General features: G+C 42.2%; 1 protein-coding gene across 21 annotated transcripts in view; it reads left to right on the forward strand.

Moving 5' to 3' along the window:
* Positions 1 to 20,092, forward strand: part of PRDM5 (PR/SET domain 5) — a 201,033-nt gene that overhangs the window by 131,373 nt on the left and 49,568 nt on the right. For 13 of the 21 annotated variants that reach the window (XR_008449528.1, XR_008449525.1, XR_008449529.1 and 10 more), the window contains exons 19-24: positions 7,349 to 7,562; positions 10,198 to 10,439; positions 11,112 to 11,265; positions 13,245 to 13,385; positions 14,920 to 15,053; positions 18,873 to 18,987. The gene's annotated coding sequence lies outside the window, so the exon portion shown is untranslated. Of the gene's footprint in view, positions 1 to 7,348; positions 7,563 to 10,197; positions 10,440 to 11,111; positions 11,266 to 12,033; positions 12,220 to 13,244; positions 13,386 to 14,919; positions 15,054 to 18,709; positions 18,786 to 18,872; positions 18,988 to 20,092 lie in introns of all 21 variants that reach the window. The other 8 variants (XR_008449510.1, XR_008449516.1, XR_008449513.1 and 5 more) reach the window with 7 other exon arrangements.

Raw genomic sequence — 20,092 nt, forward strand, 5'->3', positions numbered from 1 at the left:
GTGGAGTGTGACAGTGTGACAGACAGATGGACAGGACAATATTTGGTGATGGATTGGAAGGGATAGGCCAGGGCAAAGCTTGGTGATCGGTATGACTGGTGAGGGAAAGAGCCCTGTCAGCTTTTGAAGTGGGACGAATTTTACATGGCAGGCAGGTGGGTGCTGGCCTCTTCTCCCAAGCTACAAGTGATAAGATGAAAGCAAATGGTCTCAAGTTGTTCTAGGGGAGGTTCAGATAGATATTAGGAAAAAATTCTTTACCAAAAGACTGGTGAAGCACTGGCAGAGGCTGCGCAGGGAAGTGGTGGAGTCTCCATGTCTGAAGGGGTTAAAAAACAGTGGCAGTTTGTGACATGGTATAGCAGGGATGGTGATGTTGGGCTGGTGGTTGGACTGGGTGAGCTTAGAGGTGCTTTCCAACCTCAATGATTCTGTGAGCATCTGACAGAGGGATTTGAATGGAGAAGGGACATGATCAAATACTGAGCGAGGATGGCTGCTTGTGCAGGTTACATCTTCTGTGCTTTTGCTGCGATAGTAAGAAAGGCAGCTTGGAAAGCCAGGAAAGGAGTGATGCAGTAGCTAGGACTGAGTAAGGATATGGAGAAGAAATTAGTGGTGGAGGTGGAATGTAAGCATCTGCGTTCAGAGCTGTCAGGGAAGAACAATCAATAAATAAGAGTCCATAGGTGGAGGCCCTGGGTTTTATATTCCAGGTGAGCAATCTCCTACAGGATCTGCAGAATCCCTGAGGGGGCAGGGGTAAGGAAGAGGAAATGAAGATACGTCAAAGCTGAAAAATCAGAACTTGGTGTTTGGCTGCATTGTTGTCCAATGTAAGAATCCTCTATGAAAAGGCTACTGAATCAAATCAAACTTCTCTGCAGGTACATCTGAGAAAGCAAGCTGGCTTAATACAGTGGCTCTGACAGGTTTTCCTTCTTCTAATTAGAAATATTTTATAACCGGCATCCCTAATAGAATTTGGGAAAAATTATTGCAACCATGTATTGTGAGAACACAGTGGAATAATATTTTTGAACTTAAAACATTCGGCTTCTGATCCAATACTGCAGCTAAGCATCAAAAATCGATCTTGAAGTCTCCAAAAAATAGCTGCTGCTGGTGTAAATGCTTTTAATGAATGCTGGCGTTGCCTTACTGAATAGGAAAATGGCACTCTAAGTCCTCTGAGCCTTGAAAATAAATCAGTAGTTTGTGCGAAGATCTCCCCAGCGACATCTGATGAGCATCTGTCTTAGATGGTCAGGGCTGCAGCTCCCCATGTTGAAAGCAAGGTAGATGGTGTTAAAGTGTGGCCTTTGCGTGCTGTGTGCAGATGTGGGCAAAAAAACTGGGCAAATTAACCAAAAGGATCTCAAGCTACTGGAAAGTGTCCAGAGGAGGCCATAAAGTTGGTGAAGGGTCTAGAGGAGAAGGTGTATGAGGAGTAACTGAAGTCACTTGGTCACTTGGTCTGTTCAGACTGGAAAGAGGAGACTGAGGGGAGACCTCATTGTGATCTGCAGCTTCTTCACAAGGGGAGGAGGAGGAGCAGGCGCTGAGCTCTTCTGTCTGGTGACCAATGACAGGACCCGAGGGAATGGCAGGAAGATGTGCGAGAGGAGGGTTAGATTGGATATTAGGAAAAGGTTCTTCCCCCAGAGGGTGGTGGAGCCCTAGAGCAGCTCTCCAGGGAAGCAGGCACAGCACTGAGGCTGACAATATTCCAGAAACGTTTGGCCAACACCCTTAGACGCACAGTGTGAATGTTGGGGTTGTCCTGCGCAGGGACAGGAGTTGCACTCGATCGTCCTTGTGGGCCCCTTCCAACTCAGGACATTCTATGATTAAAATAGGACCAGAGGTAACCCGCTCGAGGCAGCACTAACTGTACCTCAGCCACCACTCATACACGAAACACGGGGCTTGCAGTTTTTCCCGTAACAGCACTGTGGTTTTTACACTGATAAATGGCATTCCCTTGCTTGTGCCTTAGGGAGTCTGTTTTTCATGCAAAAGTCACTGCTGTCCTTTCTTTCTTTGCTTTTTGTGAACAGAATAAGAAGTACTGGTAACAAATTTTACAAGAAGTCAGCAGTAAATCCCTGCTTTTAAAACCAAGTAAAGTCAAGATAAATTTTATTTCAAGAAACATTGCACCAAACCCAGAGATGGGCTGTATTTCAATAATGAAAAGAAATATAGTAATTTATGGACTGGCCAGTCTACAACAGGAGCTTTAAAGTCTGTGTTGGCCTCATGTAGATATATTTGAGTCACACTAGATTTTCTTACATTTCTTTAGGGCCAGTTTTGAGAAAAAAAAGTCTTATTGCTGGGAATGGACAGAGCGATAGCACAGTATGGTAGCTGTGATGATTTATTTCTTTTCCAATGCTTTCGGGTGACACATTCTTGAAATATTAGTGAATTAGCTTCTTCCAGCTCAGGTGTTGGAGGTGTTGTTTCTCCTTTGCAGGCATTTTGCTGTCTCTGTCTGTCACTGTATGTACTCACAAATGCAGCATTGCTTTTGGCCTCATATTTCACGTACAAACACAAGAGAAGTTTGAGCTATATATCAGGAAAATGATATATTTTTGCTGCAACAGTTGTATTCTTGAAAAAACTGAAACTACTTGAGCAAAGTGGACACTGAGTTGTTTGAGAGCCAGCTAAACATCAGTGAAAATTACACAGGAAAGAAGTAATTCTGTAAAACGAAGTGTAGAAACTGGATAATACAAGTGATCATTTCTGATGAGGTCCTTACTGCCTATTATTCAGATAGAGAAAGACAATGGTCTAGTTAGTCACTTCACGGGAAAAGAGAATTGAGACACCAGCATTTGCAGAATCTCAGTGAGTAATAATTGCAGTTTTTAAGCTATTATTTTTCTATTCAGTGTTTTATTTGAAATGGAGAAAAAATGCTTTTTTCTCCCAACGAAGATGCAGGAAGTTTCCACATGGAATGTTCAGGTGCTGTTTGCTCTCAGTGGTTAAATTGCAGGGGTTGAATCAGTTTTGTACCCCAAAGCACATTGCAGTTCAAGTGTAAGGACAGGATCTACTCATACTGAAGAAAGAGACTTTTCAGAGCGATGACTGGGTGGCCTGTGCAGGTGCAGTGTTTACCCTGTGGTTTCTGCACAGTGGCATTGAGTTCTCAGCAGAAGTTCTCTAGCCATGCTTTTTAGCATTCTTACCTATGGAGCTTTTCTGTTTCTGGACATTTAGTGGCTTCTTTGTTAAAGCCTGCACAGGAGAAGTAGTGATAGAGAAGGAGGTGAGTAAACCCAAGGCAAAATGTGTTATTATCAGAATTATCAGGGCTTTCTGTTTCTTCTTTCTCACAGTTTTCAAAAAACATTTTAGAAGTTAAATAATTGTTACAATATCCAGATCATGAGTTGTGTGGATGTTCTGTGTTTGCAAATAAACATGACAGTAATGGCTATATGACAATATTTTCATAGTTGAGAGAGCTGAAGAATACACCTCTTTTTTCACTATCCCTTATGTTTTCCTTTTTCAAATTACTAAGGAACTTTACATCGTTATTGCTTCATTTAACGTTTGAGCTGGCAAATAGATAAAGGTGAAATGGGTGATACAAGAATTAGTTTTTAGATTTGTGGAATCATAGAATGGTTTGGGCTGAAAGGGACCTTAAAGATCATCCAGTTCCAACCCTCCTGCCATGGGCAGGGACATCTCCTACCAGATCAGGTTGCTCAAAGCCTCTTCCAACCTGGCCTTGAACACCTCCAGGGATGGGGCAGCCACAGCTTCCCTGGGCAACCTGGGCCAGTGCCTCACCACCCTCATCCTGAAGAATTTCTTCCTAATGTCTAATCTCAATCTTCCCCCTTCCAATTTAAAGCCATTCCCCCTCATCCTATTATTCCATACTCTTGTAAAAAGCCCCTCCCCAGCTTTCCTGTAGCCCCTTTCAGTACCGGAAGGCTGCTATAAGATCTCCCTGAAGCTTTCTCTTTTCCAGGCTGAACAACCCCAATTCTCTCAGCTTGTCCTCATAGCAGAGGTGCTCCAGCCCTCTGATTATCTTTGTGGCCTCCTCTGGACCTGTTCCAACATTTCCATATCCTTATTATGTTGGAGATTCCAGACCTGGACACAGTACTCTAATTTAGAAACAGTGTAGAACAATCTAACAGGCTGAATGTTTGACTTCTTTCATAAATGCATTTAAATTCTCTGGTTGTTAAAGAGAAGAGAGCTATCTAGCGGTTACAGATGTCATCAGCTTTTGTCCAACAGCTATTGAGGACTGTATCCAACTTGAAAAGACCAGAATGGTTTAAATTATCCATGAAAAATGTAAGGTTTGGGATTAAGCTCTGGAACATAGGAGGACAAACTCTGCCACCTGCTATGGCTTTACAAACTTGTTTTTCAAAGTACAGGTTTCTCATCTGAACAAATTGAAAATCCCAAAATATTTTTAAATAAAAGTAACTGCTGGAAATGTGAATTTAAGTGGTTATACGGGAAATACAGTCTAATGATGAGTTGTTGTGTAGCCAGGGGGTAAAAAATGAGGCAGAATAGTTGGTAAGTGGCATATAGAAAATTTGGTCACCAAACATGTATCTTGTAGAGGTGAAATCAACCCTCCGTGGCCTACTTTATTCTAGAGGGTAATCAGCATATTAGCAGTCAGTGTGTATTCCATGGTGGTTTGCACCAGGATGTGCTATAAGGCCTAAACTCGAGTAATGTCTCTTTGCCTTCAAAGGACATGAAAAAATCCAGACCAAACTGAAGTTGCTTTAAGAAAAAAAAAATGGAACAAACGCCACTTGGACCACAGTGGAAATCATTCCGCTTCTCAGTACTGGTTTCCTGTCTAAGTGTGAGGTGTGCTCTAGCAAGTACTTCCGTGAAAACAGAGTTGGGACTGCAAGTTCAAAGCTGTAGCAAGAGTTCATTAGTTTAGGAGTGTGGTTTTGTCCTTTTCACCTAACAAGGTCTGGAAGAATTAATTACAAAGCTCATATCCTGACAGGTAGATTATGCTGAAATGGTCTCTCAGATGTTTTAAACTCTTCTCTGTTACTATGATTAATAATTCAGGCTTTTCCAAAAAGACTCTCAGTGCAAGGTATTCCATTCTGTCATTCTTCTATAGAGAGTGCCAGTTTATTTCTTTGCACTCTTTATCTTGCATCCTTGTAAGCACGTGCTGTTACCTTTTCTGTGCTACTTCATATTCCCATTATTACTTCATCCTTTGCTTAGGCCATTTCAACACAGACATTGCACCTGCCTAGATATCTTTAAAACTACCTCTACAAATCCCTAAATCCATCACAGATGCAAACACGAACCATGCAGTGAGAAACTCTGTCTTTGGGACACCAAATTGTCATCAAGAATCTCACCATCACTTCTTCACCTGCTCACGTGGTACCCAGCTGTTGGCCTTGTGTTTGCCTGTAGTTTGAGTATTGCTGTTCAGTGCTGTTGAGAGAGGAGATTTCCATTTCTGAAAGGCTCCATGTCAGTCTTAACTTGGCCCTTGTGTGTTCTTCCAGGGAATGCACAGAATTAGATTTTGATGGGGGAGAGGGGAGGTTTTTTGTTCTTCTTCCATGTGCGCTAAAACGTAAGTGCATTTTGTAAAGAGAATAAAGCTGCTTAAGGAAGTAGAGTGGTTAGAGTGAAAACATCTAATAACTTTGGAAGCCACTATCTTTACATGTTTTACATTATATTGACTATGTTAACACTTGGCTACAATGCCGTGCATCTCCTAATGCATCAGAATTACAGAAACATCTGGGCTAAATAGCTTCATGCCGATCCACTGAGAAAATTCACAGAGGATTCAATACTTTTTAAGATATTTCATTTTCTATCTCGGATAGTAGGTTGCGTTACGCTTATACCGATTTATGAAACACACAGGAACATTTTGTTTCTTTTCTTTTTTTCCTTTAGCCTTTTAAGTGCCTACAGGGCACATCTGTGCTTCTTTATTAAGAGCTACGTTATGGCTGGGCCTTGCATGGCTACAGTGTGGGAGAGGGAGCAAAGAGGTTCCTTTTCCCTTTGTGCAGCCCATCAGAAGCCTGCCAAAAATTACAGACCTCTCCAGAGCCAGGAGTAATCCTTTAGAAGAAAGATGTTTCTGCTACATCTCTCTCCTGCTGGCCAGGCTAGCTGGCTGACCATGTGGGAAAGTACCATATTACCCTGTTTGCAGCACAGCCAAGGTGCTCTGGTTTGACGCCCTTTGCTGCAGGCATTTCTTCCCACACACCGTCTGTCCCTGGCAGGCCCTTCCGGTTGGATTCCACAGGAGCAGCACGTTCACTGGCATCATCTGATCTTGCAGTGATGCTGTTCTGGGAACACCCAACTCTGGTTTCATGTGTTTGTGTCCTACTGGTACAGAGAGGATGCTCTGGAGCAGCCATCGAAATCTGCCTTTAGATCTCTCGTAGGGCACCCACAAATCTTGTGGCTGTGCAGTCTGTAGTGACATAACTTGATCCCATCTAGTGTCAGAAGGGACTTGTGGTTTCCAAAACTTCTCTGTCTCCCTGAAAAGCGTGCGTGCTGTAAGTCACACTGCTAGATAATCCTTACACAAACTAAACAGCAAGCTGTTCTTTCGAGGTATGACTTTGGCTTCTGCATTGCAAGGCAGTGTTGTGCATCTACATGTCTTGAATTTCAGTCCAGCAGATGCTCAGTGTGGGGGTCAGCCTGGCAGCACATAGAAAACTGCCATTAAACTTCTATTATTGGGAAGGTGTACATCCTCTTTCTTAAAGAAGTGAGGGATTGTTACAGAGCCTTCCTTTTGACCTCTGGAAGTATTCATGTGCTGGATACATCCTTGAAATGCTTCCTCCTGGCTCTGAAAGCTCAGTCTTCATCTGGTGTTCAGGTTGGACTTCAAATTAGCCAAGAGACTGGAGAAGAACATTTTGTGTGATGGCTTTACCTTCCAAGGTAGCAAGTTTGCTCAACTTAACTGCTTGTTCAGGACAGAATCCCAGTCGTGAATTAGAGATGTGCAGGGTTGAGCACACAGAGTCAAACTGGTATGAGGATGGCATCTTTCTCTGTGGAGAAGAGAATGTCGTCACCCTTGTGTTCCTGCAAGTGTCAGGTAAAGCAACTTCAGCCATGCTTACATAGCATGAAGAATACATATACTTTTTTGCCCCCCCCAAGTCAGAGCCTCCAATTTTACCACATTTGCGAGCAGTAAATTAAGCTGTTTCTAGTGGTGGCTGTTTCCAAATAGCCTGATACAAATTTTCCATTCTGTGGCCTTAATTAACTTGAATGTCTCTTTTTCTTCCAGTGTAAGGGATGACTTTCACCCATGTTACTCTTGTTAAACTGATGTGACAAGCTCTTACGCTAATGGAAAACCATTTAATGCAAAATGCAACAGCTTAGAGCAGAACTGGGAGTCACCAATTGCAGAGCTGTGGCAGCAATACCAGCTTGTCTCCCAACACTGATCTGCTTGAGTAGGAGTGTGAGTTTTGGCACGAGTGTCCCTTCTCTCAAAGGTATGAACGAAGACTGTTAATAAGTATATAAATAGATATGAATACTTACATTGTGAATAATGACCATTCCTTCCTTGAGGAAGATACTCCGGGCAAGTGTCTTGTTAACTTTTGCTTTGATACATTTCTACTGTAGGAAGAAACTGAATTTAGACATAGATCAGTAAATGTTCAGGACAGCCTGTAGTGTGGGAATTAATCTATTTTATGTGCATAGAAATGACTTTTCTAGGGATAGTTATCAACACAAACTCATCTGATATGCATTGGACATAAAGTTGTCTCATATGCTTCTGTAAATAATGGCTGCCTGGGCCTCTTCAGAGCATTTAGAGACAGCACAGTTCAGCACTGATTGAAGAATGCTGACCTATAGTGCTTCAGGTCATTGTGAATTTCAGAGCCTTAAAGGAAACTGTAAAAGCTCCATGATGAGGCCTCTGAGAGTGTTAGCTTCTCAGGGTGCACTGGGATATTCTGCGACAAGAACAAAGTGCCTTGGTCTGAGGACTGAGCTTTCCTGGTGAAAGTTGTAGACCCAACCCCAACAGGAACTGGTTCCTCTGCTCTGTGTTCCAGCTGCTGGGCACAGTTTGTTGACTTTACCCTCTCTGAACCTTGTAAATTGTGTACTTAAAGGCAAAAAAAAAAAATGGCTCCTACAAACTTCAAAAGATGAAAGACACCACTTCATAAGTCTTCAACCTCTGACTACAGGAAGAAAGAGCCAACAAGCAACCATGGTTAGATTTAGCGCATTGTTGCCAAGTATTCAGAAAATATATCGAGGAGTGCTGTATGATTTTATACGTGCTGGAATATAGATGTATAAAGCATTAACTGAGCTTTGCTTCCTTCCTGTGATTGTGGTTTGTTATGACTTAGCATTGCTTAAAATGTTTTGTCAAAGTGTGGGATAGTGAAGAAAAGAATGTTTTGTTGGTAGAAATGCTCGTTTTCTCTCCTTTTTGGGGGTCTTGGGCCACCAGGAAGACACATTTCCCAATTCAAAAAGAGCAGATTTTATTCCTTTCCTCTAATTTTCCAACCACCTCCTTTAATTCCTTCCAGAAAGAAAAAAATAATCTGAAGTACTGTCATTATATAATTTATTAAAATCAAGGAAAGCAGTTTGATTTTTATTTTTTTTTTTTGCTGGCTTTCATCACAGTATGCTTTGTTCTGGGCTTCTCCTTTCCTCTTGGTGCTGATCACCCTGGTACTGCCCCTTGTGATGACTGCTCGCATTCTGCCTCGATCTCACACTGCTTCTGTAGTTTCTGAAATACTGTGATATGAATGTCCGTTCTGTGCCCATCTCCCAGAGGTGAAAAGCTTGGATGTGTCACAGAGTTCTTCTCCCAGCGTCAGTCCATAGAGTCTTCCCAGACTGGTGGATAACATTATTTGATTGTCAGACCCACTTTTATTTTGAGAGGCAGATTATTTTAATGGCATTTCCCATTATCACTTTCATTGTAGGAAGAAGTAATAATGATGGTGAATGTCTGCTGAGGAGGTGCTGGGTTGGGGTGTTTGTTTGGTTTTTTTTAAATCCTGATTTGAAAAATAAAGAAGAAAAAAACTCTTATCTAGAGTGAATTCCAGGGGAAAGCCATAGCACAGTGCCTTAAGCACTAGATAAGCAATGCAGCTGGACTTTTTCGGTTGGCATGCCAGGTGTTTCCAAGCTTAAGTCCCCAAATGGCTCTTTATCAGAGAGTGCAGGGGTAGGACAAGGGATAACAGTTTTAAGGTGGGAGAGCAGAAGAATTCTTTTCCTGTGAGGGTGGTGAGGCACTGGTACAGGTTGCCCAGAGTTGTGGATGCCCCATCACTGGAGGTGCTCAAGGCCGGATTGGATGAGGGTTTTAGTAATGTGATCCAGTGGGAGTTATCAAGTTGGAACTGGGTGGGCTTTAAGGTCATTTCAGAAACATCTAGTGCCACGTATAGCATTCAACACTAGTTAAGGAAATTATTCATGAAATAAAAACCTTTTTTCCAGGACACTTATTGACCCTGTGTCCAAAGGGATCACATCAGCAGCTCTAGAAGGAAAATCCGTTCTGAGAAACAACAGGATGATTGCCTTACAGCTCTCACTTGTCTTAGGGCACCAGTGACCTTGATCAGTTTTCTCTGGCATTTTGAGTTGGAGAAGGATAAATTATGCAAGCTGTTGTATGGATCAGTTCCTTCTCTATTTAGAAACATTTATTTTTATTTTTTTTTTTAGTGTCCTGCAAGGTCCCTGCTGAAATTGGTGCAGTGTTTATTTGCAACATTTTGGAACGTACTTGATAGGGTTTATTTATCGTTTAGTCGTTTTAGCAAATAGAGATAAAGTAGGGTTGTCAGCACATTTGAGTCAGTCATCCATGAGCAAAATTCTTCATGGATGTTGACTTAGAAGTCATTTAGCAGTTTGATGGCAGGATGTTCCTCAAAGAGTCTCTTTTAAGAATATTTGATATGCAACAGAAATTTGGTGTTGAGAAAGTGCCTTGTTTCCTTCACTGATTTTCTTTTATTTTTTTAATTTGCCATTGATTGGATTCTTTGTAGCTGATAGAAAAAAATCCTTAGTCTCTTGTTCAGCTGTTAATAAAAAATGGTATTTATTCTGAAACAGATTTCATGGAGAAAAGTGACAAGTATGCCAAGGTTCTCTGGGCAGCAGAGCATTGAGGTTGTTCGTGTAGCATCTCCACGTTCACGTTAAGAGATGTGCGCTCTGAATTTTCTACTTCGCTAATGACAAGAACTTCTGTGGGAAGCTGGAAGAAAGAACTCGATCGCATTGTACAGCATTTCTTGTATTGTCAGCATTTCTTTAGACAGCGTTGTCACTGGAATCTCTGCAGACACCTTAAGGTAGGTGGCATTTGTTACTTCTGGTTTACTGTTGGCAAAATTAAGTCACCAGGGCTTTAAGTGGTTCATCTAGAAATCAGATAATAAATCCGGCACGTGTTAAATACCAAACTCCCTAGCTCTAAATCTCTGGTAACATAGCTCCATTTAGTAGAAAAGGATAAAAAAATTCCCCAAACCCTTTAATTAGTCATGGAAGGAATAAATGTGCATGAATCTCATACACTTTCAATCACACTGTTGGTTTTCATTGATGCCAAGCTATTCTGGGATGTGAGTTCGCAGGGAGAAAGGGTGACTAAGGTGAGAAGTGCTCCAACAGCTGAGCAAACCACACGTGCACTTTAAAGTGCTGCAGGGTTTCTAAGTTCACGAAAGCCTCATAACTGTGTGGTTTATTAGCCAGCGTAATAATTTTCCAAGGGAAATGGGGGAAGGTGTGAATTAATAACTTTGCATGTGCTGTTACACTGGAGAAATAGATTATTTTCCTTCTTTTCTGCATGTGATTGACCAATAAAATGGTCATCCAGAGTTATGTGTGTATAAAAACAAAACCCGAACTGAAACAAAAACCAAACCAAAACAAAAAGCACCAACAGTGGTGCTGTGGTGTGTTATGTTGTAATGCTACTGGTAGAGATAACTCATTATTAACGCTTTGCACACAAGGGAGCCTTTGGGGAATGTTTTTCTGGATGACTGTGCCATTTTTCTCATTGACTTGCAAGAAGGCTGCGATCACAGTAGAGGACATTTAGAGGAATGAACGTGGAAGATTAGGGGAATGGATTTCGAAGCAAAATCTACAACTTTTTTTTTTTAGGTAAGAGGGATTTAATTTTCCAATTTGAGCTTTCTTAGGAGATTGACCTTACAGAGCATAACCTTTGTAGTTAGAGTGGTATTATTGGTGGTCTCTGAATTAGGTGGCATATGTGGTTCACAAGAAGTTTGTATTTTACAGATACCTTTTTTTTTCAGGAAAAAAAATCTTTTCCAAGACTCTGGAAGGATTTTATAATGTGTATAAATGGAGTTTATTAAGGGTTTGGCAGATTTGTGACCCACGTTAGTTTGTATGACTCACAATGTCTCATAGTAGGTAGTCAAGTTTAGTATTCTCAGGCTCAGGTAAACGTACCTGGATGCAATTCTCTGACCCTGACCTCAGGGAGCCTGTTTTCTTAGACCAGAACATGTTTTCTACAGTAGATTTAGGACAAAAGCAGGTATATTAATCTATAGAACATTTGCATTACTGTTAGAGAAATGGTGTTGATGGGATGAGGGATGGAAGGGAGAGCACTTTTTGTCATAATTGAATAGGTTTGAGTGTTTGACCTTTTTATTTGCTGATGAGAAATCAGAAGCACTGGATGGTACAAGCACAGTGATTTTAATAAGTCATGATCAGCTTGCCCCAAGTCACCAACATGTACAGTAGTCCTCATAGTTTCTGTATTTATGTTCCTGTGTGTGTCATAGAATCACTAGGTTGGAAAAGACCTTTGAGATCAAGTCCAACTGTACCTGTCCACTACTAAATCATACCCCTAAGCATCTCATTTGCCCGTCTTTTAAATGCCTCCAGGGATGGGGACTCAATCACCTCCCTGGGCAGCCTCTGCCAGTGCTTGAGAAGCCCGTTGGTGAAGTTTTTCCTAATGTCCAACCTGAACCTCCCCTGATGCAACTTGAAGCCATTCCCACTTGTTCTATCACCTGTCGTTTGGGAGAAGAGACCGACACCCACCTCTCCACAACCTCCTTTCAGGTAGTTGTAGACAGTGAGAAGGTCTCTCCTCAGCCTTCTCTCTTCTAGGCTGAACAACCCCACTTCCCTTAGTCTCTCCTAAGGCTTGTTATGCCAGGTTGTTGTATGTTGGGTTGTTGGACACCTAATCCTGCAAGCAGTGGAACAGAAGGCAGTCAGTGTTACACCATGAGCTGATCTACCAGCTGCCCTCTTGCTTGGTATGCAAGCTTCCTGCCCGTTGGTGGTTGCTGTTCCGCAGGCCGGCGGTGCCCTCCAGTTGGCAATGAGCCACAGGCAGTTCCATGTATGCCTCGCTGGAGCTCAGGAGGGCTCCATGTAGGTTGTCTTTGGAACCAGCAGGCCTGCTTAGAGCAGAGAGAGTGCTGTGAATTAATTTCTCGATGTTGCCTGCTTCTGCTTTAGAAGAGGGTATTTGTCTTGTAGCAACAGGGAAGAGCCTTTACAGAAATGGAGAATGCCAGTTGCTAGGAATCGTTCATGCTCCCAGCGTGAATTGCCTTTCAGGAACCTGTGATTTAAATGTGGAAGGTAATCAGCATTCCTGGCTTGGGGAAATAGGGGAGCATCTTTGTTAACAGATGGGAAAAGAAGAGAAATTAGTGTATCAGCTGAGGAAAATAATCCTGCATGTCTGTCCCAGATGCAAGGATCCCAGCGTGATTGAAAGGCTGAGTAGTAAGCTTTCCTTAGGACAGGAAGAATCCGGGCAGGTATAGCCCTTCCGAGGGGTTTGCAGGCTGAAGAGACTTGGAATTTAGCAGAAAGTGGTACGTCACTCTAATAATTTTAAGTTTCCAGACGCTGATGAGAGACTTGACAGCGGAATGCCAGAAATATCAATCCAGATTAAACAGTCCTGGAGGTCACTTTTTTGCTTTTAAAAGCTTTTAAGTCTCTGTTTCTTCCAATAAAACTTTGTAAGGGTAAGGTGCAACAGCCAACAATCCCTGTGTGGCAATGCTGCTTCTCCTTGATCTTGAAGGTATAGTAATTTGAAAAAATCCTCTATTCCTTGGCTTCCACAGTTTATTTACTGACATTGCCTCTGATGCCTGTAAGAGTGGAGTACTGCGAGTGATGGTTCATCGGGGGGACTGAGGAGCTCCCGGCAGGAGCAAACTGATGCCATATTCCAGGAAACTTAGAGAACCCCTTCCAATCATCAGGTACTTTTCTCTCTCAGGACTTGCTGCTTCAGAGTTTCAAGATTTCCTTGGAATGGTTTATGATTCCTCTTTGCGTCCTGTGGGAGACGAGAAGCTGCTGCGTAAATTCAGTCTTTATGGGCATCCTCACAGGAATCCTACTAGAAATCATGTACGGGGTGTCATTGGAAAAGGATAGCTTGCAGAAATATAGCTGTACAGTGGATGATAAATAGAGGTGACAACAAAGAAACATTAAAAAGAACCTGGTATAGGAATGCTACAGAACCAACTGAGCCAAAGCCGCCTTCAGCAAAAACGAGTGTTGGTCTGTTAGCTTTGGTTGTTCCAACAAAGCACGGAGCTTGGATTATCACATTTTCAGTTTGATCTAAACTTACAGAAAGGTTTATTAGACACTTGAAATATATATCAAAACTAAAACCTTTACAAGTTCACAATTTTACTGGTATTTTTTTCTCCCTGTTCAGTTATTTCTGTGCCAATACATTTTTTCCATCAGCTGAGGCACAGGCAGATGAATTAATATTCCTCAGCTAATAATTGTCCTGGTGAGGCTCTAAACTGAAGAGATGCAGAAAGCAAGCATGCTTCATTATGCTTTTGAGAGTAAAAGGCGTATAGAATGGGAGCAGGGGAGTCTTTCTCCTTGGTATATTTCACCCAGAATTTAATTCAAGTGGAGGCAGGAACAGCATTTCCCCAGCCACCAGTGCAGAGGGATTGAGTTGGAGCTTTCTGCAAAGTGGCTGCTTGGTCAAGTGAGGCTGGACCCTTGGCTTATTAATCCCAACCAGTTTTGAGTGTAGGATAGGATCCCTAAGTGCTCTAGAAAACTCGCTCACAGCAATTAGGTGCTGGGTTTACCCGCCAGAGAGCCAGAAGCAGCAGGTGGGAGCCACGTCTTCCTGCAGCACCCACCTCATGGCAAGAGCTGTGCTGGCCGAAGGAGGGGTGAGGAGGACCAGGTGTGGTGGTGGCAGGAGCAGCTTCCGCCACGCAGGGCGGGAGGGAGGACCGTGGCTGCCCAGCCATGACTGATGTTCCCCTCCAACAGCAACATGCGGTTCTTGGCAGCTCTGGGAAGAAACGGGGTGACACCAGCCAGAGGAAGGGTTTCTGTTTTCAGTGTGTCAGCCAGCTTTTGGTTGCTGCTGCCAAAAATACAGATTTTATTAGTGCTGAAAAAAAGAAACTCTGTTCAGTGATCTTTATTTCAAATTCCAGTTGAATTCAAGTCAATACTGTAAAGCATATGCCACTCTCTGCTACCCTAATGCTATTTCACAGCCTCCGGTGGAGTTGCCCGTATGTAACGGAGTAGAAGTGGGTTCTAGCTCTTTGGGGATTCTGATTTATTGTATCAGATTTGTTTTGTTAATGTGCAAATTATGGGGGGGGGTGGGATAGAGATGGGGGTAGGGAGAGGAAAGGCCTGGGATGTGTGAACTGGTTTCAATAAGAGCCAGTATGAAATTTCATCCACTTCTCAAGGAGAAACCAACTTTTTGAAAATCTCTCCCATTTTTCCAAGCTTAAAATCAATAAGTAAATAGCTCATGCTCAACCTTGTTGGCTTGAAATGGAACCCAGAAGGGAGGTGCAAAGGAGACACAAAAGGCCATTTAATAACTTGAAAGAAAATATTTCCAAATGGCTCAGGATGAGGTAAGCTTGGTTCTTAAGAATTTCCCCGTTTGGTTTCTGTAGCAGGGGTAGCAACTGAGGAATTTTGTTCACTTATCTCTACAGTTGCCATAGACCAAATCGCCGTGCCAGATACTTGAATAAAGAAATATTTAATTACTAAAACTTTAACTGACATTAGCTCTAAAACGTCATTTTGTTACTTTCTTCAATTATCCGAGCCAAGTAAACATTGAAGGGTATCTCTTACTTTAATTTAGGACCTGGTTCAGCAAGGTAATTTAATTAAGCGTGACTATAATTCACAGCACATTAAAAGTCCCACTGAAACCTACTTTCACTGTTCTGCAGTAGTTTCAGAGCTGATTTTATTTCTTGACGCACCAAGACAAGCCAAGCTTAATTTTTTCATTTCAGCTCCAGTTGTGAGCAGGGGAGAAAGGCAATTTAAGGTTAAGTGGAGAAAAAATTTTACAGACTGCTTGGGGAAAACCTGAATTTTAAGTAGGGAAGAATGCAGAGGAGCAGAAGCGTGCGCAGGCTGGGTGGTTCTCCAGCTGCGGGTGGATGCTCACCGTTTGCAGCAGTATTTGAGGAGTTGCTGGCACTGAGCCTGCCACGGGTCTGTGAGGAGGGGACAGCAGGTGATGCTTCATTAAATACCTCAGCATCACACAGGGCTGGGCTGTGTTGTGCTCCTCGCCATAAGTGGTGAGCATGTACCCACGCCCTTTTGCACTTTGCTCTTACAAAAACTTTGCAAACACCTGTGTTAGTTGTCATGTCCTGGGTGGTGGCAGAAAGCAGATCACCACTTGCTCGCCCACCTCACTTGACTGGTAGCTCTGAATGTCATAAAATCATTAAGGTTAGAAATGACCTCTAAGATCATGCAGTACAACCGTCAGCCCAACCCCACCGTGACTGCTAAACCATGTCCCAAAGTGCCACCTCCACATGGTTTTTGAACCCTTCCAGGGATGGGAACTCCTCCACTTCCCTGGGCAGCCTGTGCCAATGCTCTTTCAGTAAAGAACTTTTTCCTAATATCCAAATGTCCTGAAGGAGTCTTTTTCTGCTGATGGAGCTGTGGCAGAGGATTTGCCTGGACAAATTTCTCTTAGAAAGTTACAAAGAAACACTCACCTTGCTTTTAGCTTTGTTGGAATATTGATTTTTAAGATCCATCTCTGAGTGTGGTCCTGCTCACTCTGTTATGAATAACTCCATTATATTGAAAAAAAAAAAATTACAACTACATAAATTAGAAGAAACTTGGATCCTGTGCCTTTCAAGAAATTGTGGAGGCAGTTTGGGAATTGACAAATATTTGGTGTATAAATTGAAAACACACGGAGGAAAATTTTATCTGCTGTTAGAGATTCAACAATATATTATAATTCACTTTGGTTTAGCTTTAAATAGTGATCTAGATAATGAAGTACTTTGTTTAAAAGCTATTAAAACTGTGCTATTAAAATTAGTGCCAGTCTTATAAAATGTTTAAAAGAGACTTAGCTTATGGAAAATGTTTTTTATTCGATGAACGCACCCAAGCAGCTTGAGGAAAACTTTGACCAACCCTCTGGTCTAATGACGCAGAAAATGCTGGCAGATTAGCATTTAAAAACAAATATTGTTTTGTGTAATACAAGAATAATTGATCATCACGTGAAAGGGGAAGGCGTATAACAATGAAGCAATTTATCAAATGCAAATGCAGGGTTATGAATAGACTCCAAGAAAGTTCTTCGCTTCTCGTCCAGAGTGCGTGGTGCAGAGCTGCTTTCCCACAAAGTTCACATTGTGTCGCTAACGGAGTTGCTGAGAAACTAGGATACTTGCACGTAGAAAATTCATTTGAAAAATGTTTTCAGTTTTTAATTCAACATGTAATTCTGAAAGGCATTTTTTTCCCCTTTCCTTATCCGCTGCCTTTTCTGTTTCCCTGAAATTTCAGGCTGCCCAGGGCAGTGGTGGGGTCCCCATTCCCAGAGGTGTTAAACTATAGCCGTGGCACTTTGGGACATGGTTTAGCAGGCACAGTGGCATTGGGCTGACGATTGGACTGAATGAGCTTGGAAGTCTTTTCCAGCCTTAATGATTCTACGATTCAGCCTCTGCTATGCTGGCAGAGACAGAAAATGTGCACATTTCTATTTGTTCCTGGATGCTTTGACTTCTGCATCCTGCTGCTTTGTATTGCAATAAGCTTTAGATGCTTTCCAGTCATATTCAGCGTATTTCCCCTGTTTTCCAGAGCAAGTGATCTGTCACTGGTAGCTCTTCCAGCCATAGATTATTTTAACTGAATTATTTGTTTAATTTGCAACACATCTTTTGTGAAACCTGGTCAGTCTGTGGAAATTACTGAATCACTCGTTTCTTTAGCTGCTCCTAGTGGAGAAGTGCAAAGGGAACTTGAATCAGCAAAGGGAACCCAGCACATTTCCCAACAGCCAGAGGAGCAGGCTTGGAAAAGACAGGCAAACCACTAATGAGCTAATAACAGTAAACAGAAAGGAGGAAGATCAAAGCAAACCAGCTTGAAATGAAGGGCCAGGTGGACACCAGAAGGAAATGCTAACTACTCTGTTGCTTTGGCAGTGGGGTAAGACAACTTCAGCACAAACACATGTGTACAAGGAATGCATTGGTTAGCAAGATGGTGATGAATTTTTCATAAAGTAGCCAAATAGTGTTGCACAAACTTATAATTCCTGGGTATACTAAATGTCACAGCATGGGTGCTTGTCTCAGTCTTGTCTCTGGCACTCCATGCTCTCCAGTGAGCTTAATGCTGTCCAAAGGGCTGGGGGTGCCCAGGAAACTATTTCTTCTCATCCACTCCTCATACATCCAAAGACCACTGCAGAGAGGACTGCTGCTCTGCTCCTTGGAACAAGTAGCCTTAATCCTCCAGCCTTTTCTAATAAGCTGTCTTCCACAAACCCCTCCTCATCCTTGTTCCTGCTCTCCAGGTTTTTGTGTTCTGTTCACATGCTCTGGGGATGATGGTGCCCGCAGCTGAGCTGCCTGCTCCCCACCGCCCAGCCAAATGCAAGCGGTGCGCCATGTGTTTTGCAGATGATACTTCTGTTTGTTTTTCCCAGAATGGTTTTCCATTTTTTCCCAGCAGCATGATATTGTCAACTCCTATCTCTGGTTTAATGTATTATCGCTCAGTAGTGAAATGATTGAGGGTTTGGAGTTGGGGGTGGGTTTTTTTGGCTTTTCTGGCTGCTTTAAGAAAAGGGGAAAAAAAGTGCAGTAGGATCACTGGCAAATGTAGCTGATTCAATTTATCAGTTTTCTTGATGCTAAGGTTGAAAAGCCACATTCACAAACCCACCTGTCAATGTCATGAATGTCACTTAAGACTGCAGTCAGCTGTAAGAAGAATTTTATGTCTCCTTTTTTTAATCGGTACCATAGAATCATTAAGGTTGGAAAAGCCCTCTAAGCTCATCCAGTCCGACCATCAGCCCACCACCGTGCCTACTAAACCATGTCCTGAACTGCCATGGCTACACACTTTTCAAACACCTCCAGTGAAGGAGACTCCAGATTTGTCTGTCTTGATGGAATAATTTAAATTTTAATTGTTTTATAGTGTCTGAAGTCAAACTTTTGCCAGTGGAGTTAAAAATCTAGTCCTTATTTTCTTCATGTTTCAGGGAAGCAAAAAGATTACAGTTCCTTTGCTGTCTGTGCTGCAACAATCTGGACTTCTTTTCAGCCAAAATGCTACCTGTACGTTTTAAGCTCCTATCAACAAATCCTGTTTGATTGCAGGCTCAGTTTTGTTACACATCCTTAAAACTGTGTTTTACCTTGCAGATTTACACTGAAGCCATGAAATTGTGAGAAATGTCAGAGAGATAAGAAGTCCTGCGAAGCCCTAATTTGTGTGTGGGTGGACACACTTCAAAAGCACAGAAAGGGAAAAAAAAAGGTATGTTTCTTTAATTTTTTTAACATAATTTGGGAACAGATGTCTACTTCGCTTCCTGAGACCAACCATATGTTAGTATGAAGTAGGAAGCTCGTTTGTTGCTCATTTCATGACTACAAGCTAAAAATATTTTGACATCACTAGTTAAAGTTTGATAAAGCTAATTATTGTCATAGAAACACCCAAGTCGCTTGCCATCTTGGCTGCCTTTCAGTACATCCCACTGAATGTTGCAGTCCTTTCCAGTCAGATGTTAGAGACAGTTTCATGAATGTGTATAACAACCTGGCAAAGTCTCCTGCCGCTGAATGTGCGCTGGCTGCATAAATCCCAGGGTATTTGTTCGCGTCTCTGTCATTTTCTTCTTAGAAAACCATTTGATACACAGACTGTATATTCTGCACACATTCAAGTGCTAAAAGGAAAAGAAGAAAGAAAAAAAAAAGTCTTCCAATAGCTGATTTTCAGCTCACGTTTGGGTTTCAAATAAGTTTGTGGATGTTGCAGCAGATGTAGACTCTGCAAAGCAGAAGTGTCTCTTTATTTAGTCTGTGACATGATTTTACTCATTCTTCCACTGCTTCCTGAGCTCAGCATGTCAAAGTGTTGTTTGAGAGAGATACCGAGTCAGCTGGCTGCTTTTCCAGTCAGCGTTACTCTAACCATGCCTTTCCCTACAGACAACAACTTCTGTGTGATAAGGACAAGTTTTTGGCTCTGAGCGTTCATCAAAAAGCACCATTCCTCTAATAAGGACGTTAAACTAAGATCTCTGATCCATGTCCAATTTGTCTCCTGCACAACACTCCTCTTAGTTTGCTGCTTTAATGCAGCGGGATGGGAAATAATCAGACTTTCAAACAACAACATGTGGCTGAGCACACAGTATAGAAACCAGAATGTTTGAAAATAGCACCGTTATCTGTACCATACAGATGGAGCAGCCCACAAGAGAGCTTTATATTACAGTCATAGTGGTGGAAATCAGTCAGTCTTCTCACTCCCCATCCTGCATTCTGGACAGGAGGTCAGATAACAGCATATATGGTTCAAGGCTTCTTTATTTAGCTTTTGGGCTTTTTGGTTTTCTTTTTTTCTTGCTTTT

The sequence above is a fragment of the Cuculus canorus genome, chromosome 4, assembly GCF_017976375.1.
Source record: "Cuculus canorus isolate bCucCan1 chromosome 4, bCucCan1.pri, whole genome shotgun sequence".
NCBI classification, from domain to species: domain Eukaryota; kingdom Metazoa; phylum Chordata; class Aves; order Cuculiformes; family Cuculidae; genus Cuculus; species Cuculus canorus.